Source organism: Tursiops truncatus, chromosome 14, assembly GCF_011762595.2.
Source record: "Tursiops truncatus isolate mTurTru1 chromosome 14, mTurTru1.mat.Y, whole genome shotgun sequence".
Lineage (NCBI taxonomy): Eukaryota > Metazoa > Chordata > Mammalia > Artiodactyla > Delphinidae > Tursiops > Tursiops truncatus.
Window position 1 is genome coordinate 64,866,104 of NC_047047.1, and position 24,002 is coordinate 64,890,105.

The following is a 24,002-nucleotide window of genomic DNA, read 5'->3' on the forward strand; positions in this document are numbered from 1 at the left end:
CAAAAATATAAGAAATTACTTGTCAATGAAAAAAGTCATAAGTTCAATTATGGCATTAAGTATAATCTGCTACTTGGTTGAAAAAAAATTAGAACTTGTAAAGTAAGGAAAATTTTAACAAAATGCTACTATGAACTTGAAATTCTTCCCATTGCAGAAAAAAAAAAATGTATCGAACATTCAAACTGGTTAATAAGTACCCAGTAACTATCACACAGCTTCACTAGTAAGAAAAACAGACTTTATTCTCTGCAATCCAAAGCAAAACTGATAAGAACTTCATGATATAAATGATTACAAATTATTCTACTTTTCAGGTCTAAAAAAAAAATAGTCAAAATACATCACCATCAACTTTACAAATACCATTGAGGTTACATTTTCTTTTCTATTTTAAAGTCACTTTGTAGCCTATTTAACTTTAACCTCTGTTACTCAATCATGGGAACAAATAAATGATAGTCATTAACAAAGAGAAGCCAAGAGCCAAGTGTTATTACCAATAATTAATATAAGGGTAAATAAAACGAAAATGTTCTTAGTTTAATCAAGGGGAGAGAGTTAATGCTCTCCTCTCCCGAGGTGACATATTTCCCCCCTATGGCTGCTGTAACAAGTTACTTGGTGGCTTAGAACACCGTAATAAATGTACTCTTTCACAGTTCTAGAGGCAAAAAGTCTGAAAACAGTATTAGTAGGCCAATACTGAAATCAAGGTGTCAAGCCACACTCCTTTCAGAGGCTTTAGGGGAGAATCCATTCTTTGCCTCCTCCAGCTTCTGATGGTGCCAGAATTCCTTGACTTGTGGCCACATCACTCTAATCTCTGCCTCCATGGTGGGTCACCTTGCCTCCTCCTCTTCTCTGTGTGTACCATCTCCTTCTGCCTCCCTCTTAAAAGGGTATATTTAATTGCATTTAGAATACAACCAGATAATCCAGGGTTAACTGCCCCAGCTCAAGACCTCCAATTTAATCACATCTGCAAAGACCCTTTTGGCCATATAAGGTTACCAGAGATCAGGACTTGGATCTCTTTTGGAAAGCTATTTTCAGCCTACCACAGTGTGTCTCCTTAAAAACATACACCAAACCCTTTGGTCAGGAATTAGGTAATCTTAGTCTCCAGATTTCACAATGCAAAGTCACAGGCCTTCTGACTCTCATAACGATAAACACATACCTCTGAAATTAACTCAGGAATCTATCACCAGGTGTAAAGGAGACTATCACAGGGGACATCCATTTGTCTCTCAAAAATATAAAAGAAACATTAAATCTCTATTTTACTGTAAAGATGAATGAAATTCTACTCAAAGTTTGTAGTCTCTCCTGAACTATCTACATGCATGTTATCTCACATGCATACCCAATATATCGAGTTTTTTCTCCCTTCTACATTGGTAAAGAGGGGTCTTTTTGTTGGCAGGATTTTCTTATTTCCCCAACAAACATTATAGAATTGGGTAATAATAAACTAAGTTTTTAAATGAATTTGAAATGGACTACTTTCCAAAAGCAGCAAAAATTATTTTTATTGTCTGAATTTTTCCAACACATAATTTTAAGGCCCACCAGCCCTTGAACTCCTTCAGAATCAAGCAGTGTTCATTCCATAAAATCAAAATTCAAGATGAATTAAACAGTTATATGTAAAATATGAAAGCATTAAAAATTAGAATATAGCAATAGAAAAAATGAGCAAAGAAAACAGTCACATACGAAACACTAAAAGACAAAGAAATCAAATTAAAGCAATGTGATGTCATGTTTCCAACTACTACCCTTCCATATTTGACAAGGATAATATTGGGTTGGCCAAAAAGTTCGTTCAGGTTTTTCTGTAACATCTTATGGAAAAACCCAAACGAAGTTTTTGGCCACCCCAATACCTAGCAAAAGTGAGGGTATGAGGACACAGGGACTCTTAAACATACTATTACTGAGAATATAAACTGATAGAGACCTTTTAAAAAGCAATTTAGCATAGCCGACAAGATTTAAAAGGCAAATAGATCTGTACCCAATAATTCTTCTTCTAATCATCTATCCTACAAAAATACTCATCAAAGTGAGGGAAAAAACTTATGTATAAAAATGCCCACTGGCCAAAGCAATCTTGAGAAAGAAAAACGGAACTGGAGGAATCAGGCCCCCTGACTTCAGACTATACTACAAAACTACAGTAATCAAAACGGTATGGTACTGGCACAAAAACAGAAATATAGATCAACAGAACAGAATAGAAAGCCCAGAAATAAACCAAAAAAATTTACAGTCAATTAATCTACAACAAAGGAAGCAAGACTATACAATGGGGAAGAGACAGTCTCTTCAATAAGTGATGCTCAGAAAACTGGATAGCTACATGTAAAAGAATGAAATTACAACATTTTCTCACACCACATACAAAAATAAACTCAAAACGGATTAAAAAACTAAACGTTAAGACTGCAAACCATAAAACGCCTAGAAGAAAACAGGCAGAACACTCTCTGACCTAAATCATAGCAACATTTTTTTGGATCTGTCTCCTCAAGCAAAGGAAACAAAAGCAAAAATAAACAAAAGGGACCTAATTAAACTTAAAAGCTTTTGCACACAAAAAAAACCAACAAAACAAAAAGACAACCTACTGAATGGGAGAAAATATTTGCAAGTGATATGACTGATAAGGGGTTAATATCCAAATATATAAACAGCTCATAAAACTCAATATCAAAAAACAAACAACCCGATTAAAAAATGGGCAGAAGACCTAAACAGACATTTTTCCAAAGAAGACATACAGATGACCAACAAGCACCTGAAAAGGTACTCAACATGGTTAATCATCAGAGAAATGCAAGTCAAAACCACAATGAGATATCACGTCACACCTGTCAGAATGACTATCATCAAAAAGAACACAAATAACAAATGTTGGCAAGGATGCGGAGAAAAGGGAAACATAGTACACTGCTAGTGGGAATGCAAACTGGTGCAGCCACTACAGAAAACAGTATGGAGGTTCCTCAAAAAACGAAAAGTAGAAATACAATACAATCCAGCAATTTCACTCCTGGGTATTTACCTGAGAAAAAAAAATCACTAATTTGAATAGATATATGCAACCCTATGTTTAATGCAGTATTATACACAATAGCTAAGATACAGAAGCAATCTAAGTGTCCATCAACAGATGAATGGATAAGGAAGATGTGGTATGTATTTTTCATAGATATATATAGATATATATATATATATATATAAAATGGAGTATTGCTCAGCCCTAAAAAAGAATGAAATTTTGCCATTTACAACAACATGGATGGACCTGGAGGGTACTATGCTTAGTGAAATAAGTCAGAGAAAGATAAATACTGTATGTTATCACTTACATGTGGAATCTAAAAAGTGAAATGAATGAATATAACAAAACAGAAACAAACTTACAGATGTAGAGAACACACTACTGATTACCAGTGGGGAGAGGGAAGGGAGGTGGGGCAAGATAGGGGTAGGGGATTAAGAGATATAAACTATTATGTATAAAATAAATAAGCTACAAGGATATATTGTACAGCACAGGGAATAGAGCCAATATTTTATAATAACTTCCTAACTTCCTTCCTGCCTCCCTCCCTCCCTCCCGCCTCCCTCCTTCCCTCCCTCCCTTCCTTTCTTTCTTCATTTATTTTTGGCCACGCTGCATGGCATGTAGGATCTTAGTTCCCTGACCAGGGATTGAACCCATGCCCCCTGCAGTGGAAGCACAGAGCCTTAACCACGGGACCACCAGGGAAGTCCCTATAGCAACTTTAAATGGCATATAATCTATAAAAGTATTGAATCACTATGTTGTATATCTGAAACTAATACTGTAAACCAATGATATTTCAATTAAATAAATAAATAAATAAAAATTCACATGCTCACTGAAATTCTACTTGTATGTGAAAATTAGAAATAGTATAAACGCCCATCAATATAGAAATAGCTAAATGATGGTATATGTCTACAATGGAATTCAATGTAGCCGGTGAAAAATGAAATACAACAATATAAGCTGTCATTTAGAAAGCTAGCCATGATGCATTAAGTGAAAAAAGCACTTAAAATATAGTAAGTAAATTATTCTGTTTTTACTTAAAGGGAAAAAACAAAATAACAAACATATATAATTGTAATATGTTTACATATTAATAGAAGCTATATTTTCCAAAAAATCTTATGACATGGGAAAATCCTTACAAAATTAACTGAAAAGAGTACAACTACAAAATTGTATATGCAACTATATAAACAAAAGCAGTGCAATATTAATAAACAAGGGTGACTAATTACCTGAGTAACGTGATTTTGAACTGTTCTTTATACATTTTTTATTTTCCAAAATGCATGTTATTTACAAAATCACAATAAAAATTAAAGTTTTGTTTTTTTTTTTAATTCATTGATGTAATGTTCCTTTTCTTTTTTTAATATTTATTTATTTATTTGGCTGCGCCAGATCTTAGTTGCGGCACTCAGGATCTTCATTGCGGCATGCGGGCTCTTAGTTGAGGCACGCAGGATCTAGTTCCCTGACCAGGGATTGAACCCAGGTCCCCTGCATTGGGAACGTGGAGTCTTAACCACTGGACCACCAGGAAAGTCCCTTGTTTTGTTTTTAAATGGGAGCCCAGATGACCAAAAAACTGTTATGCTTTAGCGAGTCAGGAATGATTCAAACCCTACAGAATACAGGAGATTGAGTATAAAATGACATAGTGAGTTCAGGTACAAAAGAAGACCTTTAAAAATACATATTTACCAAAACTTGCCCAATATAAAGAATGCTATCTCCTACAGACTGGTTACTTGAAATACTATATTTATTCTGATGTTGCATTACTAAAAGTAATGTTAACCAACATGATCACCCAACCTTATCACCTAGGTAGGTCCTAAAATAGTTTTGGGGTCATTTCAAACAACTCTAGTTTCAAAGAACAGAGACCTTGCACAAATTCAGTTAGTTAAAACATGCTGCAGCTTTTGAAGACATGTTTTGAGACAGGGAATAGACCCTGGCCTTCAGAAAAGGTTCCCTCCACATAAACTATTCACTGCCATCAACACCACCTTTCCATACATGTCCAACAACCTCCTCCATTCCTTTCACTCATGAGCTTCCTCACTACAAGCGTCCTCTCCCCAGATGTGACAATTATCAAAATCCTACCATCTTGGTAAGACCAAGCTCCAAATACATCTGCTCCATGAAGCTGCTGCTTTTTTGAACTCCAAAAGCATTTCAATATCTATACTGCTCATTGATCAGCATGTGCTATTTTTATACTGACAGTCTTTTAATATATTCTGACTTCCCAGTTACAGTTTATAAGGAACTGGAAGGTATATCTTCCATCTCCAGTGCAGTTCACTGGAGATACACATTGAGTGGTGGCCCATCCAAGAAACACAATAGGTGTTTGTTTGCTTTGCTTCTATATAAAGTTTGGGACAGTATTATTGTTAGTTTGGGCTTGACGGACTGTGGTGAGCCTTGAATGGCTGCCTAAGAAGTGTGGGTTTTATCCTGCAATAATCTAGAGCTGAAAGTTCTTAAGCTCAAAAATGATGTGACAGAAGTGTATTCTAGCAAAACTACTCCTTAGTCCACAGTTGCCAGATTTGGGGGAGACAGTAACATTTCAAGCAAGGAAGGAAGTCGGCTGAGCATAAAGGGTTAAAAGTCAGAAAGCACTGGGTTCTCTAACACCTCCAGCTCTTGGCAAGCTATACGACTTCTTAAAAGCTTCCTTTTCTTTATCTATAAAACAAGGATGAGAAAACCAGAACTTACCTAGCTGCAGTAAGTATTACAGAAAATCACAACGACAGTAAGTGCTACAGTGGGATTCAAGCACATCACAGTTCAAGCTGTTAAAAGGATAATTCAAACAAACAAAAAGGTAACACTGTGTCTCCCATACAAATATAAAATGAACGCCTGTCTATGATTTTATGTAACTCATTAATTAATTATGGAATAAATAAGATGTTTCATCTGGTTCAAAAGTGGATCCAAAGAACACAAACATACAGGCATCAGGAATGGTGAAATGGATTTGCTTAATAGATCCAAAACCTGCTTCCCCCACAAAAGAGGAAAAGAAGTCAACAGTACCTCCAACCAACAAAATTCATTTGCATGTCTAAGGACAAGAGCAATTTGCACTGCTGTGAGTTATTCACAACTTACAACATTATAAAATAAATCAAAAAATAATAAAAGCTGTAGATCCCATAGATTAGATCTCCAGGAAGTGTGCTTTAGACCACCTAGTTTCCAATGAAAACACCCCGTAATCCCTTTTGTACATTTCAAGACTTTCACAAATTTTCCTTACATAGTTCTTAACCACCATGCACATTGCCTTTTTCTTCTTTTAGAAAAAAATCCACAGCTTCAAGATCTCTGACAACCATTAGAAAAACTGAGTTAGTCCCCTCCATAAAACTAATCTTTCACTACAATAAATTGTTTTCTTCACATACTAAACCAGAAATTTAGAATTATTATGCATTTATATATAAATGCAGAAATAAATTAATTCATTGGATTGTCAAGCTTCTTAAGAGATCTAAAACTAACGAGGGTTTGGTTTTACTGAACAATGACAAGGAGAATTACTCTCTGAAGGAAAAAAGACATAGTTAAATTGTCACTTCCAAGTAACTGACCCAAAATTAACTTAAGTGTCTAACTGGCCAATATATGCATCTTAATTTCCACCCTACGTTTTCTTCCATAAGAAAAATCAATCCCAGTCCAACTACCACTCCAGTAAAATCAAGTAGATGTACTGCTGCTACTGCTCCAGCTAAGTGCAACTAATAATCCTGGACATCATATATGAAACAAACAAAAGACTCTGAAGGTGGGACTTCCCCGGCGGTCCAGGGGCTAAGGCTCCGCACTCCCAATGTATGGGGCCTGGGTTCGATTCCTGGTCAGGGAACTAGATCACACATGCATGCCGAAACAACGAGTTCACATGCCGCAACTAAAGATCCCACATGCCACAACTGAAAAACCTGCCTGCTGCAACGAAGATCAAAGATCCCGCGTACCACAACTAAGACCCAAGCAGCCAAATAAATAATTAAAAAAAAAAAAAAAAGACTCTGAGCATGGAGAGAAGGCACACTAGCTAGGGAGGCACCTTGGGACCCGTCGAACAACATGGTAGTGAGTTCTCTGGGTTTTCCTTTTGCCTCATATATATCACGTGGACACAAAGCTGAAGCAGCCAGTAATCCAGAAATACCAATGGGGGCTGACAAAAAAGTTCCTGCTCTTTCAGAAAACCAAGAAAAGAGCAGCAGAGCAAAACAGAAGACTTGCAGACAATAACCACTGGCACTCCAGCCAAAAACCACAGGAAAAACTGTGGCTCATCCCCACCCACAACAACATAAGCCAAGTAGGGAGCCTGAACTTTCCCTCTCACCAGGCTGTACTGTTGTGCCTCAACATTACAGGTTACCCCCCTTACTCCCTCCCCTCACCCCCCACCCTCACTCCTGCAGGGATGATATCAAAGGCAGAACTTTCTTCCCTTGCCAGGTAGGTGTAAGACTCCTCCTTGCCCTGCCTCAGTGTCTATGAAGACCACCTGGAGCGCCTGGACTTCTACTGCCATGACAGTAAGGAGGCTCCCCTTCTCATCTCCACCAGGCTGGTATGAGACAAGGCCTAGTAGAGAGTCAGGACTTTCTCTGCCCTCCAGGGGTAAGAAGGCCATCCCCTCCCAGTGGTGTCAGTACAGGCCATGTGGAGAACAGCAAGAAGGCATAGTAGTATCAGTGAAGGCCTAGAGAGGAGCTGAAACTTCCACCCCTGCCCAGCAGCAGTGAGGAGCCCTGCTTCGTGTGTCAATGGACCAATTCCTCAAAAGCACACAACTCACCCAACATGAAATAGATAATCTGAACAGCCCTGTGACTATTAAGGAAATTAAACTCGTAATTTAAAACCTCATGAAAAAGAAATCTCCTGGCTAAGATTGTTTGATGAGAGAATTCTACCAAATGCTTAAAGAAAAATTAACACAATCTCTTCTGGTAAACACAAGAATAAGGAGCACTTCCCAATTTACTTTATGAAGCTAGTACTTCCCTGATGCAAAACCCAGGAGGGCTTCCCTGGTGGCGCAGTGGTTGAGAGTCTGCCTGCCGATGCAGGGGACACGGGTTCGTGCCTGGGTCTGGGAAGATCCCACATGCCGCGGAGCAGCTGGGCCCGTGAGCCATGGCCGCTGAGCCTGCGCGTCCGGAGCCTGTGCTCCGCAACGGGAGAGGCCACAACAGTGAGAGGCCCGCATACCACCAAAAAAAAAAAAAACCAGGAAAAGACAGTACGAAAGAAAAAAACTATAGACTAATACATGAATGTAGGCACAAAAATCCTTAGTTGAATATTCAAGAATCAATGTAACCCACAATATTAACAAACTGATAAAATACATATTCACAGGATCATACCAATCTATACAGAAAAAATTATCTGATAAAAAACAATCCTGTTTATGAGTAAAACTCTCAGAAAAAAAAAAAAGGGAATACCGGGGAACTTCCTCAATTAGATAACAAGCAACTATAAAAAAACATACAGCAAACATCATTACACCTAATGCTAAAAGAAAAAATGAACAATGCATTGCCCCTATTATTGAGAACAACGTCCACTCTCACCACTCTTATACAACACAGTACTGAAAATTCTAGTCAATGCAAGAAGGCAAGAAAAGGAAATAAAAGCCATACAGAAAGAAGAAATAAACCTGTCCCTATTCGCAAATGACATGATGGTTTCCATAGACAATCCCAAGAAATCTATCCAAAAACCTCCTAGACCCTCCTAATATGCGAGTTCAGTAAGGGTGCAGATACAAGATAAATATACCAAAGAAAAAAAGCAACTGCAAACTGCATTTCAATGGAAAAGACAACCTACGGAATAGAAGAAAACTTCTGCAAATCATATACATGATAAGGGGCTTATAACAAGAATATATACAGAACTTCTAAAACTCAGTAGTAAAAAGGCAAATAACCCATTAAAAAATGGACAATGGATCTGAATAGACATTTCTCCAAAGAAAATATACTAATGCCTGATAACCACATGAAAAGATGCTTGACATCATCTGCCATCAGGGAAATGCAAATCAAAACCACAATATCAACTCACACTCAGGAGAATGTTTTATTATAACTTCTCTAGAATGGCTATAATCAAAGAGATAATAACAAGTGTTGGGGGAAGATGGAGGAATATGGGAACCCCCATATGCTGCGATGAGATTGTAAAATGGTACAGCCTGGAAAAGTCTGATGGTTCCTCAAAAAATTATACCGTATTACCCAGAAATTCAACTCCTAGTTATATACCAAAAAAAAAAAAAAAATTACAACATACATCTGCACAAAAAACTTGTACATGAATGTCCATCAACTGATGAGTAGATAAATAAAATGTGGCATATCCACACAATGGAGTATTATTCGGCCATAAAAAGGAATTAAGTGCTGTTACATGCTACAACAGGGATGAACACTTAAAACATTATGCTAAGTGAAAGAAGCCAGTCACAAAAGACCACATATTATATGATTCTACTTAAAGGAAATGTCCAGAACAGGCAGAAAGTAGATTAGTACTTGCCTAAGTCAAAGGTGGGAGGATGAGGGGACATGAGGTGTCACTGTTAATGGATACAGGGTTTCTTTTTGAGGTGATAAAAATGTTCTAAAATTAATTGTGGTAATGGTTGTACAACTCAATGAATATAGTATTAAAAATCACTGACTACCAGATCCACAGCTGACTTCTTTCTTGAAACTTACAAGCTGATTCTAAAATTCATGAAGACTTACAAGGGATCCAGAATAGACAACCCAATTTTGAAAAAGAACAAAGTAGGAGGACTCATACTTCCTGTTTTCAAAACTTACCACAGGGCTTCCCTGGTGGCACAGTGGTTAAGAATCCGCCTGCCATGCCAATGCAGGGGACATGGGTTCGATCCCTGGCCTGGGAAGATCCCACATGCCGTGGAGCAACTAAGCCCGTGTGCCACAACTACTGAGCCTGCGCTCGAAAGCCTGTGACTCTCCATTGACTAATAACATTGAACACCTTTCTATACAGGAAATGGCCATACAGAGATCCTCTTTCAGAAAGTGCCTATTCAAAACTTTTGTGCATTTTTAAATTAAATTGTCTTTTTCTTATTAATTTTACACAATACACATACACTCTGGATGTGAGTCCTTGGTCAGAGAGATGAATTGAGAATTTCTTCTTCCAGTCTGTATTTTGCCCTTCATTCTCTTCATGGTGTCTTTAGGTGGAGAGAAATTCTCAATTTTAACGAAGTCAAATTTATCAATCATTGTTACAATCATTGCTTTAAGTCTTTTTAAAGAAATCTGTGCCTACTCTACTCAGTAGTTCTTTGATTTGTGCTTATGGTTTGAATGGTTCTGATCTTGCTCTGAATTCATGAATTCCTGCATCTTTGTAAGGTTTACAATTTCACCTTGCAGTCGATTTGAAATGCATTCATGTTATGTTGTTGGTGATAGACAACTTTAGTGTTATGAACGTCTGAGAGGAAATCAGTTTTACAACTAGAGGATTCATCTGTGACTACTTCCATATTATAATGACTTCTGTAAAAATACATTAAAAGCATACTGTTAAAAAAGTGAGGAAAACCCTCTAACACCTGTTATTCTAACATTTTACCCCAAACATACCTTAGATGATTCTTCCCACTCCCTTTGAGGGGCTTTCCTCCAATGGGCCACTTTATACTAGACCCTACTGACTTTGATGATACAATTAAGTGTTCTGTAGTCTCAGAAATCAAAAGCCTAGAGGCTTCTGTTAAGCCAGGTTCTATTACACCTTATTTGACCCAACAACCTCAGAGGGTTTACAATTCTCCAGAAAACCAGCAACAAAGAACTCCTTGCTCCGTCCTCTTTCCTAAATTAATTAACAGAATCTCCTTTCTCCAACCACAGTTACCAAAAAACCAAAATGAACAAATGTAACAGCTTAGTCTTCTCTTTACTAGCTCAGCAGGTGCTCCCCTCCCCCATCCAGTTATTCTTCACACCCAGCCAATCTTCCATTCTGCCTTCCAAATGTGTGGTGGCCTCTGAACTTTGCTGTCACAGTTAATGCCCTGCTTCACTCCCTCACCATCTCTGGTCTGGAGTATGGGAACTGCCCTTGACTGGTCTCTTCCTTACATTTTGTCTTTGACCCTGTCACCACCAAAGTCCCCTCTCCAGAGCATAAAGTTGATCATGTTACTCATCTGATTAAGATCCTTCTATAGGTCCCACTGCCCACAGGATAAAGTCACTCTCTTAGTTAAGAATTCACAATCTGGCCCTAACCTTTCCTGGCTTCTTTCTTAGCAACTCCTGCAAAATTTTGGCCTGACACCTGGGCACCCATGCCCTCTCTCTCATCCTAATTTTGCACTGCTTCCTCCTTTGGCTAGAAGTCCCTTCTCCCTGTATCCTGCAATCAGCTCCTTCCCTTTTTGCACAGGACGACCCCAGCAGAAGCAACTGTGCCCTAGTATGTGTTCCTGCAGCTCTCTGTACCCACCACAACTATACTTGAGTCCTTATCACCTGTATTAGTGAATCACTTATTTGTTTTTCTCACTCAGGATTAGGAATTAATCTTTACATCCCAAGGACTTGGCAGGGCAATTCCATGAAGGTTCAATGAAAGAATGAATGTCCCAGCCACTTTTATTCATGTCACCTTCTTTCTATAAATAGACACTAGAAAAATTAGTACAAATATGTCAAAGCAATGAACCTAACACAAGTTGTCTTTTAAAAGTCACCCAGCAAAGTATTCTTTTAAAGAGTTTAATAAAAAACTAAAACCTTCCTCAATCATAGATTTGTGCTTCCTGTTAGAAATTAGTAACGACTCTTTGCTTTAAAATACTTTTAGGGACTTCCCTGGTGGCACAGTGGTTAAGAATCCACCTGCCAATGCAGGGGACACGGGTTCAATCCCTGGTCCGGGAAGATCCCACATGCCGCGGAGCAACTAAGCCCGTGAGCCACAACTACTGAGCCTGCACTCTAGAGCCCACATGCCACAACTACTGAAGCCCGTGCGCCTAGAGCCCGTGCCCCACAACAAGAGAAGCCACCACAATGAGAAGCCCGCACACCGCAACGAAGAGTAGCCCCAGCTCACCGCAACTAGAGAAAGCCCGCGTGCAGCAACAGACCCAACGCAGCCAAAAATAAATTAAATAAATTAATTTTAAAAAATACTTTTAAAAGTAACGGGCATCGGGCTTCCCTGGCGGCGCAGTGGTTGAGAGTCCGCCTGCCGATGCAGGGGACACGGGTTCGTTCCCCGGTCCGGGAAGATCCCACATGCCGCGGAGCAGCTGGGCCCGTGAGCCACGGCCGCTGAGCCTGCGCGTCCGGAGCCTGTGCTCTGCAGCGGGAGAGGCCACAACAGTGAGAGGCCGCAAAAAAACAAACAAAAATAACAAAAAAAATAATAATAATGGGCACCAAAGGTGGGATGAATATACCACTTAACCAAAGTAACTGGAGTCATCACCATATAAATCACTACTGGATGCCAAGGGAATGAATCACAGTTATTATTTATACAACTAAAAGACCACAAACAAAATTACTTCATTGAAAGTCTGTTCATATATATCACCTTGACACATAACACATCCGCATGATACAGGAAGATGGTATGCGCGGTGGTTAAGAACACAGTCTGGCATCATAATGCTAGTCTTGCAATTTGGGGAAAATTACTTAAAAGTTCAATGTGCCTCAGCTTCCTCGTGTAAAACAAAGATGATACACAATGTTGCTGGGTGAGTGAGCCCTTAAAGGCTCTTGGAACAGTGCCTGAGGAGCAAATGCATAGTAATAAATGTCAACTGTCAACACAGTGCTTTTAACTTTTTTAAGCCCTTTTACATACACTTTTTTTTTTCTTCAAAACAGCACAGTGAGATTGCTTGGAGAATCACTTTGTCCATTTCCGAGACAAAGTACTGATAGAGAGGTCATGATTTCCCTAATATTTTAAGTGGCAGAGTAAGAACCAGAAACTACACCTAACCCCAGCCCCAGACTAAACTGACTCTCCACAGATGCAGTGTGGAAGAAAGATTCTTTTGGGTTTTCCCCACTGTTTACCCTTGGTTATTAGCAACAGCCAGACTAAGCACCTGGTGGGAAGAAACGGACCACCATTTGCTCAAATTAATAGGTAAGAGAAGCCTCATTTTCACAGTGCCTGATGCATAGCAGGCAGTCCAAAGACAACTACTGATAACAAACAAGCAGTGCCACTGTGCTTTCTCAGTAACAGAACAAGGCACTCCACAAAATTAACCCAACTAGTTATACTTCATGACAGGTCTTTGCTCAAATAAGGGACCTACATGAATGGACAAAATTGCATTACTGTTAACGCCTTCACCTATACTTATCTTCATTACATTCCTGGGCTTCAGCTGAAAGTCAATCCGCAGTCTTAACATGCAGCCAAGTGCACATGGAATAGAGTTAATGAACTTCGAAGGCAGAGGCAATGCTGCCGGGGAACCCACCGGAACCAAGGAAATACCAAGAAGCAAAACGTCTCTCCCAACAGCTAAGCTCCCGAACTTTTTATTTCTTCTCTTCAAATGGACAACTAGGAGCTCAGATTCACCTTGACGATCAGACTTGACATCAGCCCCTGGCAAGGGCCTACCTTTCCTTTTGTGGCACTGCCACTCTGGCACCTACAGGCAGGCGCCCGGAGCATACACAAATAAGCCAGATCCAGCCCTTTCCCTCCACAGCTCATGTCCAAGCCTCGCACGTGGCGGCCACTTGGGACCTTTGGCACATCTGATTTAACAGCGGCAGAGCCTGGGAGCAGCGGTGCAGCTCCCGGACCCTCCCCAGTCTGGAGCAGGAAGGTCTTGGTGCTCTTCTGTAAACACCTATCAGATACCTGGCCCTCCTCCTCCCGCGGCCACGTCGACCCGGCCCAGCCGCCCCGCGGCCCCCAACGCCTCCGCTAGCCTCCGGGAGTCGCTTCCTCGCGCCTCCTCTCACCTGAGCCGACGGCGCCGCCACCCGCGTGGTGACCCCAATTCCCCGTCAAGTAACCGTTACAGGGGGCCGCAGCCCAGGGAGGCCCGCGGCTCGGGTGGAAAAGCCCATGGGGCTGCTCCCCCTCCGCCGACCCAGGATTCCCCGGCCGCCGCCGCCATTTTCCCCGTGCCGTAAACCCCACCTGACGGTTCCAGCTTCTCACCTGTGACTAGCAGACGACCACGTGCGACACCGTGGGGAGCGCGTGGGCGAACTGGAGAATCCCTGGGGGTCACAACCTCCGTGCAGAACCCGCCGCTAATTCATCCCGAAGCGGGAGGCTTCGGCCAGTCGCCCTTGTAATGCGTCCCGGCAGGCTCCATCCTGATTGGCTGCGAGCGCCTTGAGGCAGCGGCGTCCCCGGCTGCGTGAGAAGCCCAGGTCCCCGGAGCCCCGCCCCTGCTTCCCCCGCCTGGGGCTCCCCGGGCGCGCGACACTGAGGGCTCCCTTAAAGTGACCACGCTCATTTCCGGCCCGCCTCCAGGAGAGGAGGGACCCACAGAGCGAGGGGCCGTAGGGGCGAGTAGCAATAAGAAATAGGGAATGCCGGAGGGCATTGTCCCAGGGAACCTAATGGTCCCTCTAACCCCTGGAGTTTCAAAGTGACAATAGAAATCTGGGGCGTTTAATTTACAAACTGTGGACTGACAAGAAAGGCACAACCTAAAAATTAAGAATTATGTTTTACTGGACGAACATACTGAGGACTTAAACCTAAAAGGCAGCCTCTCAGATCGCTCTGAGGGACTGTGCTGAAGAGGTAAGGAAGGAGCCAGGATATTTAGGAGCTTTTGCAACAAAAACCAGGTAGTCGGAACTTTAAAAGGTTACTGTTCATTAAAAACCAGACATCTCAAGTTAATGAAGTTAGCACTTTTCTACCTATGGAAAGACGCCAGAGTCTGGGCTCATCAAAATCATTCCTTTGAAATGCACCTTAACTGTCTAGGGCCAGTATCCTGTTTTTTTTCCATCCTGAACTCCCTCAGGGTGCACAGTGCGGGGGAGGGGCGGCAACTGTGTTGGCTGATGGCTTGATGGCCACAACATCCTTTGTTTATTGAAATGGCTGGTGATATTCTTTGTCCACAAAGCCTAACCTACAGGGGCAAATCAGTAGTAGAACCCGTTCTAGAGCTTAGGTTCCTGACGCGCAGCACCAAGCTCTCCCTAGCATGCAGCTTCCCCAGTCCTAGGGAAACTTTCCCTCCTCTGAGCATCCGCAGTACTTTCATGATAACCCTCATAAAAGGCGTTCAGCACTTTCTACTGTGGGACATCTGTCCCCTAACCTACTAAACTCTAAAGCTCCATAATGGTGGGTACTGTGATTAAACCTTTTTTCATTTCCTACACCATGCCTTCCTCCTGCGAGTCTTCAACAAAGATTCACTGAATTAAAATCCTAAAAAGAATAAACATAGCCACCCATCGCACACTTAGCCACTATACGTATGTTTATGTGTTTTGTTCATTTATTCAACAAGGTACAGAAGGGGATGAATTTTTTTTCAGAGTACAAGATTCCTGTCCTCATATATTTGTAGTGTAACGATAATGAACATCTAGGTTTGGGATGCATAGCTTCAGTATAGCTAAATTATATTCCATAGGCATTTCCTGGCGGTCCAGAGTTTAGGACTTGGCACTCTCACTGCCTGGGTCTGGGTTCAATCCCCGGTCAGGGAACGAAGGTCCCGAAAGACATGCGTCGCGGACAAAAAAAATAATAATAATAAATAAATATATATATATATATATATATACTCCAGAGCTCTCTGTGAATCAAAAGTTCCCTTGTTCTTTTTCTAAATCAGCTTCACAGACTCTCCAATTTTATTCAGAAATATTGAAATATTTTAAGATATGCTGAAATTGTGTTAGAAAATAAACAACAGAGGGAAACACCAATACAAAAGCCAACTCTGTCAATTACCCCTGTGACCTTAGGCCTCCTTTTTTATCTGTAAAATAAGATCACTAATATAAAAGTTCTCTAAATTCTTTTCTTCCCCCCACCCCTACAAGTTTTTAACTTTCTTGATGTCAGAGGCCAGCGGGAAAACCCTGAAGGCATTGGAGATGGGTTTTGAAAGAAGAGATTATAATCTCTTCTTTATAAGAAATTATAATAGTTTATCTTTGCATCTCCGCAACTCCTAAAACGAACAGTGCCAACTGAGAAAGAGAACACCACACATTTGAATACAGCAGACGCTGAATAAAGTTTAACTGACTTGATGAATCATCCTGGTTTCTTCTCTATTTCACTTTCTTAGCCTTAGGCTTTTTTGGAGGGTGGAGTGGTAGAACCTGAAGGATAGGGTCAAAACTATGGAGTCTGAAGGTATTAGCTCTTTTTTACCCAAACTGCTTCTGACACCCACCACGTGTGGCTTCTCCACACCAAGCAGTTCTCCAGTTCTCTGTGGACACCAACTAGGTGTCCTGCAATGTAATTCAGTTTTGACACTAACTGCTTGGAATTAATGCAGACCTCACAGGTTAAGGGCTTAGTTCCACAAAACTGCTCTGCACTTCAGACACCAATAGAAAGTCTGGGTCTCAGGACATCCCTGGTGGTCCAGTGGTTAAGACTCCACACTTCCACTGCAGGGTGTGCAGGTTCGATCCCTGGTCAGGGAAGCAAGATCCCACATGCTGCGCGGTGTGGCCAAAAAAGAAAAAAAAGGAAGTCTGGGCCTTGGGTACTTCTGACAACCTGGCTGTAAATCGGGGCATCCCACAATGCCCTGCTCAGGGTCCAATTTGCTAGAACAGATCACAGAACTCAGGAGAACGCTTTACTTACATTTACAGGTTTATTATAAAGGATACAACTTAGGAACAGTCAAATGGAAGAGATACGTAGGGCAAGGTATGGGTTGTGGAGAGGGTACTCAGAGCTTTCATTCTCCCTCTGGGTGTGTCACCCTCCCAGCACCTTGCTGATTACACCAACCAGGAAACTCTCAGAACCCAGTTGTCAGTGTTTTTTATGGAGACTTCGTTACCTAGGCATGATTGATTAAATCACTGACCACTAATGATTAACTCAACCCCTTCCCTGGAGGTTGAAGGGTGGAGTTGAAAGTTCCAACCCTCTAATCTCAGGGTTGGTTTCTCTGACATCCAGCCTCCATGCTCCCAGAATCAACTCACTAGCATAAACACAGGTTCAGAGAGGATTGTTATAAATACCCAAAGACCCTCCTATCCCCCTGTGAAACAGAGCAGGACCCTATGGTCCTTCCCCGCCCATGTACTCCACCTGCCTCTTTTCTGTAGAAAAATTTTAGCCAAAGAATAAGTTTAATCAGAAAAGTGGGAAAATGCAGAAACAAAGGAAAACAGTCAAAGGAGACCAAATAATAAAAATTTAGTCATTAAGCAAAGTCAAGGACCCTTAGTTCCTTCTCAAGGGCTAGAGATAATATTCTGAGCCATAACCTGTGAGCTGTCGGATACTGAAAGCCCCACCAGATGGAAGAAGTTAAGTGCATGATGACCAGACTGTAGTCATGACATAAGCTGCCACAATTCTGAGAATTGGCCTCAAGGAAGTGGGAGCAAACCGACCCTGGAACTAAAGATTAATTGTACTTAAAACAATCAAGATGACTCTGGTCAGACCACTGATGACCAATTTCAAGATGACTGTCAGAGCTGACTGTGCTGTTTCTGCATGTGGCCCCCTGCCTCTGTCTATAAAAGCTCTTACCCCCTGATTGTTGGGAGGGGGAGGCGGGGGGAGTTGGCCTTCGGACAGGTGTCTGCCCCACCCCCTGCTGTTGCTGGTGTCCAAAATAAAGCAAACTTTCCTTTCCACCAACCTTGCCTCTTTATTGGCTTTTGAGCGGTGAGCAGCTGGACCCCACTTTCGGTTACACCTCCACTCAACAAAATACTACAAGGGGTGGCGCAGTGGTTGAGAATCTGCCTGCCAATGCAGGGGACACGGGTTCGAGCCCTGGTCTGGGAAGATCCCACATGCCGCGGAACAACTGGGCCCGTGAGCCACAATTACCGAGCCTGCGCGTCTGGAGCCTGTGCTCCCCAACAAGAGAGGCCGTGGCAGTAAGAGGCCCGCGCACCACGATGAAGAGTGGCCCCCACTTGCCACAACTAGAGAAAGCCCTTGCACAGAAACGAAGACCCACACAGCCATAAATAAATAAATAAAAATTAAAAAAAAATACTACAAGGATTTTAGTATTTTGTTGCCCTTAATCCTAACTCTTCTGCCAAGCTGTGTTGAATGTTCTTTAGGGATCATTAGCATATGATACAAAGATTCTCACAATTTATGTTCACTGCCTTAGGTCTCTACCCCAGGTTTTCCTGTCTCCAGTCTTCCAAGCTTGCTCCTTCCAGACCCACTGACGAGCCATCTAAGCCATTTGCCGCTGCCAGGTGTCCATGTATATCCTTCTCTTGAGCCAATTCTCTCCCACACAAAATAGATGACCAGTAACACAGGCCTAAACCCTGCCCATTGGGATAATTAACGCTCACCTTCAGGAGGTCTGCAGTGAAGCAGTAATCCATTTTCCTCTTGTATCCACAGACCAAACCTATCAATCTTCAATGAAGCTCAGGCTTTTCCGCCTCCATCCTCTGGTTAAGAGAACTCCCCATGGATTAAGGAAGAGGTGTGGGTACAACAGTGGTAGGAGAAACGGGATCTGGGCCATCCGTTCATGCAGCTTATGTGTGTCCTCTGAACCTGCTCAAACTCATTCCCAGTGCACCACTTCCATTTGAAAAGATTGTTGCTAGGCCTGCCCACACTTATGAGGTGGTTGGGCCTGCTATCATCCGATTCATGATGGGCAGCTTGGGTTGCATGGTCACTTGATGCCCCATGAGATGTTCAGCTTCTATTAGGGCTCAGTAGCATGCCAGGAGTTGCTTTTTTTTGGCCACACTGCATGGCTTGCAGGATCTCAGTGCACAGATCATGGATTGAACCTGGACCATTGCAGTGAAAGCACCGAGTCCTAACCACTGGACTGCCAAGGAATTCCCCAGAGATGCTTTTCAAATGTGTATGTTTCTCTCCCACAGTTGGCACGGCCATTCTCCAGAACCATATTGGGCCGCACTGTGACTCTTCTTTTGGGTCTTGCCAGAGACTCCACTTGGCCTTTTCTCTACCACAGATACTTCTAGTATCATGAGATGTATCAGGTGATAGAGCCCAAATGGCAGGACTGCTTGCTCTGAGGCTGGACCCGCTACTGAGTCCTTTATGGATCTGAGCCCTACTTAAAACTAGCCACCTTCCACCTCAACCTGAAGAGATCTACCAAGCATTCTTTCTTAGTGGCAGAAGGTACAAGGTACTGTAAGTTGTCCTTTACTTGGGAGGAAATGTCCTTGCAGGCCTTAGACCATTGGTCTACTTCACTATCCACATAAGTTCTGTGCTTTATATAATAGTATTGTATCAAGGTTATTTTCTTAGTTTTGATGTATGTTCTGTGCTTATATAAGATGTTAACGTAAGGGCAAGCTGGGTAAAGTACCTGCAGAAAATCTCAGTTTTCTTCTTGCGTCTCTCCTATCAATCTAAAATTATCTCAAAATGTTAAAAGTAATAACTGGCATTTAAAATTTTCGTCAACGTAGCAGGCTTCTGAATTTTTATGGGATTTATTCATCCTCTGGAAAGCATGTGTCTCATCAAGACATCCAGATTACTTGCATTTATTGCTCATCGGGGCCAAGTAACATGATATTTCACCGTGATAGACTAATGTGACGTTCTGTGGAATGGCCAGATGGTCCGGGTCCCTTTGGAATATATTATGACAGAAAACAGGAAAGTAAACATAGCTTTGGAGCAAGACTGTAAAAGTAGAATGTTTTCTGTCCTATGTGAATGTTATCTTCCTCTGGATGTGATACTGTTTTGGTTTACTATCTTCATTGGGGCAGGGGAGATGCAGTTCCAGGGGCTTTACTTGGCTTTTCCTACTACAATAGCTCTTCCTCTACAGACCAAGGAGCAAGGTGAGGATTCTGTCAACTGCTAAGTACATCCATTCCGATCATACATTTGGGAATCAAGGAAACAACCACCAGGTTGGTAAGAAGAGCCAGTGGACCCACTCAGAGACAGACCAGAAGACTCCATTTATTATCTGACTCCAATATGCCCCTCCTCTAACAGGAGTGCCTGATGGTGCTTTGGACCCCTGGGTATCCCCATCAACTTAGACCCTGTATCCAACATCCCTCAAATATCGGATTATCCCTCTTTTCCCAGTGGTTATCCAAGGAAACAACCATAAATCAGTTTGGAGAAGGACTGAAAAAAATCTGTATACACTTGCCCTGACGTTCCAGGTTCTCCCTTATAGACACCCAGTCTCTCCTTTGGTCCATGCATTCTAGGTTTGAGAACAGGCTCTGGTCTTTAAATCAGGCAAGTTATTATGACTTTCTACTGGAGTGATGTTGACCCCAGTCTTCTACTATTAATCTCTTCTTATTATGTATTAAGCAGTACCCTTTCTGGCTGCCCATCTATCTTGTCCCTAGAAATACATGTTCTACTAGACATTGCCATAGGTCAGGTCAGTCCCCCTGGCTGCCACTTCAACCTTACTATCCATTATGGTAATAAGTTCACCATTGCTTCTCATATTTGTCTCTGCTATTCTAGAATCCTGTCATCCCCACTGCTGCTAGAAGAACCTGTTCTGTGACAGCATGAGCCCTGGTCTGCAGAGGACAAACTCCACTGAGCTGCTCAATGATGCTGGTGCCCCTTCCAGACATTTGCTATCATTCTTGATAGTCATCCCAGCCCTCCTGAAAAACAGTCAGCTGAAAGGTTTCTAGTCTTGTTTGGTTGATGCATTTTAGCATGCTTGCTTCTTGGAGCTTTTTGATTCCTACATCCACATTCTGTCATGACGGTTCTGACATCTCTGCTTTTTTTTTTTTTTTTTTTTTAGCCACACTGTGCGGTATGCAGGATCTTACTTCCCCTACCAGGGATCAAACCTGAGCTCCCTGCAGTGGAAGCATGGAGTCTTAACCATTGGACCGGCAGGGAAGTCCCAAGGCATCTCTGCTTTATTTAATGTGATCATTGTTTTTTCCCAACTTCCAAGAACCATGCCAGCAGTATATTAGAACTGGGTCCCAGAGCTCTTGCCATGTTATTGAACACTATGTGATGGGAATGTGCCTCTTATTGGCAAATTCCCCTAAACAAGCTTTATATTCTCTGTCTCCTTAATCCAGTACCTGAGGTTCCACACGTAGGCAGAATCTCCCTGCTGTGAGCCAGCACCTGCAGGCCCTGTGGCATATAATCCTTTCTCTCTTTTATAGCCCCCGACCTTCCCCGGTCAGGTCAAGGTGAGACTTGAGCCATTTTAAGTAAGGGTTGCCTCTTTCTTCCAACAAGGCAGAGAGACCCACTTCTGCAGGCCCAGATGGTTCTGGGAATTGAGGGTTCAAGATTCTCAAGTGCATCTACTCAGATATCCCAACCCCAAGTCTCAAGGGTTTTTTTTTTCCAGCTTTATTGAGATATAATTGACATATAACATTGTGTAAGTTTAAGGTGTGCAATGTGATGATTTGATATACATATATATTGCAAAATGATGACCACAAAGTTAGTTGGCCCATCTATCACCACACATAGTTATCTTTGTGTGTGTGTGGTAAGAATTTTTAAAAATCTACTCTCTTAGCAACTTTCAAGTATACAGTACAGTACTGTTAACTATAGTCACCAGGCTGTGTATTAGATCCCCAGAGCTTATTTATCTTATAACTGGAAGTTTGTACCCTCTCAACCACCTTCACCTGTTTTCCCCACTCCACCCCTCCCCCAACCTCTGGCAACCACCAATCTACTCTCCGTTTTTATGAGTTGGATTATTTTAGATTTCACTATAAGTGAGATCATACAATATTTGTCTTTCTCTGTCTTGCTTATTTTACATAGCATTATGCCGTCATCTGTGTTGTTGCAAGTGGTAGGATTCCTTCTTTTTATGGCTGGATAATATTCCAGCCATTTTATATATATATATATATATATATATATATATATATGACAGTTTCTTTATCCATTCAACTGTTAGTGGACACTTAGGTTGTTTCCATATCTTGGCTATTGTAAATAATGCTGCAATGAACATGGGGATACAGATATATCTTTGAGATAACGGTTTCATTTCCTTTGGATATATAACCAGAAGTGGGATTGCTGGATCATATGGTAGTTCTATTTTTAATCTTTTGAGGAATATCCATACTGTTTTCCATAGTGGCTGCACCAGTTTACATTCCCACCAACAGTGCACCAGGGCTCCCTTTCCTTCACAACCTGGCCAGCACTTGTTATCTCTTGTCTTCTCAGGGTTCTGCTTCTTTCCTATCAAGGCCCTGACCTTGACACTGGAGATTTACCTAGGCAGAGAAAGCAGCCTTCTCTGAAGGTCTGCCACTCTTACAGCTAAGCCCTAAGTCTGATCTTCAGCTCTGTGTCCTCTGGCTGCAGATGATGAGAATCTTTTTAGATGCTTCTATAAGAACCCTTCAGACTCTCACACATTGCTTGCTTAGCAATAGTCACCCAATTCCACAATCCTTATAGATACTAATTTGCTCCATACCTCTCAAACCCCAGAGACGCTGCATCAGCTAGAGCATCTTCTTTCACCTGCATCCTTTCCTGGTTCACCGGAAGTAATCTGCCACACCACAGCATATCAGGAACAATCCATATTCCACCTGTAACTAGTGACAGGTGGATCCTCATGACATCCTCCCATCAAATGATTTATTTTCAGAATCCCATGTTTGGAGTCTTTTTCCTAGAACCAACTCCCTTAGGGAGGCTTCCTAGAAGCAGCACCTAAAGCAAGGACCCTTGTATAGATCATTCTTTGAAGAAGTGCTCTCAAGAGAAGAGGAGTAATAAAAGCAGGGTACAGGGCACAAGAGAAAAATTAAGTAAGAATCTGGTCTCAGCGGGAGAATAGCTTCAGCCTGATCTCACAGAAGCTCTGGAGCATGCATTATACCACAGCGTTATTCAACCTCGAGACGGGGGTCCGGGCTCTTATTTTCCTATATCAGTCAGTTATTGGCTGCAGGCTGCCTAAGGGTGGAGGTGCATAACCAGCTGAGCAAGGCAGCTCCTATTTGGCTGAGGGGAATCCCTGGAGCCAGAGGGAAGCTGTGAGCCGTTAGCTGCCAGTGCTCACAGCAGCAGGGAGACGAGTGCCCCATCTGAGTGGGGCACCGGTGGCATCCACTGTAGACACAACATAAATACTAAGTAAATGTTAGTTTCTTCGGGACTTCCCTGACGGTCCAGTGGTTAAGATTCAGCACTTCCACGGCAGGTGGCATGGGTTCGATCCCTGTGTGGGGAACTAAGAGCTCACATACCATGCGGTGCGGCAAAAAAAAAAGAATACATATATGATTGTACATGTCTAGAATATCTGGGAAGTCTCTGTAAGAAACCACTGCTGTAGTTGCCTCTGGGAAGAGAAACTGGACACCACTAAACTGACACATCAACATATTCCCTTTAGTACTGACTGATTTTAGCCAGATGTACGTGTTACCATTTTAATTTGGGGGAAAAAAAATGAAAAACCCCTTTGATGTGCCTATGAGCCTAAGAGATAGGATTAACCTACTCTGCTGCCCAGAAAGGTAATTTCCCCACAAGTTTCTGAATCCTCCCTGACCTCTGCAACAGAGTATCACAGCTGATGGATTTCGTAACCTCGTGAGCCATCAATTTAACAATC

At 42.0% G+C, this 24,002-nt stretch overlaps 1 protein-coding gene across 11 annotated transcripts in view; it reads right to left on the reverse strand.

Moving 5' to 3' along the window:
- LCLAT1 (lysocardiolipin acyltransferase 1) overlaps positions 1 to 24,002 on the reverse strand; it is a 257,617-nt gene that overhangs the window by 178,113 nt on the left and 55,502 nt on the right. The window contains exon 1 of one of the 11 annotated variants that reach the window (XM_033838786.2): positions 14,369 to 14,553. The exons of 8 other annotated variants lie outside the window; for them this stretch is intronic. The gene's annotated coding sequence lies outside the window, so the exon portion shown is untranslated. Of the gene's footprint in view, positions 1 to 14,166; positions 14,312 to 14,368; positions 14,554 to 24,002 lie in introns of those variants that run through there. 2 more of the 11 variants (XM_019942979.3, XM_019942980.3) reach the window with 2 other exon arrangements.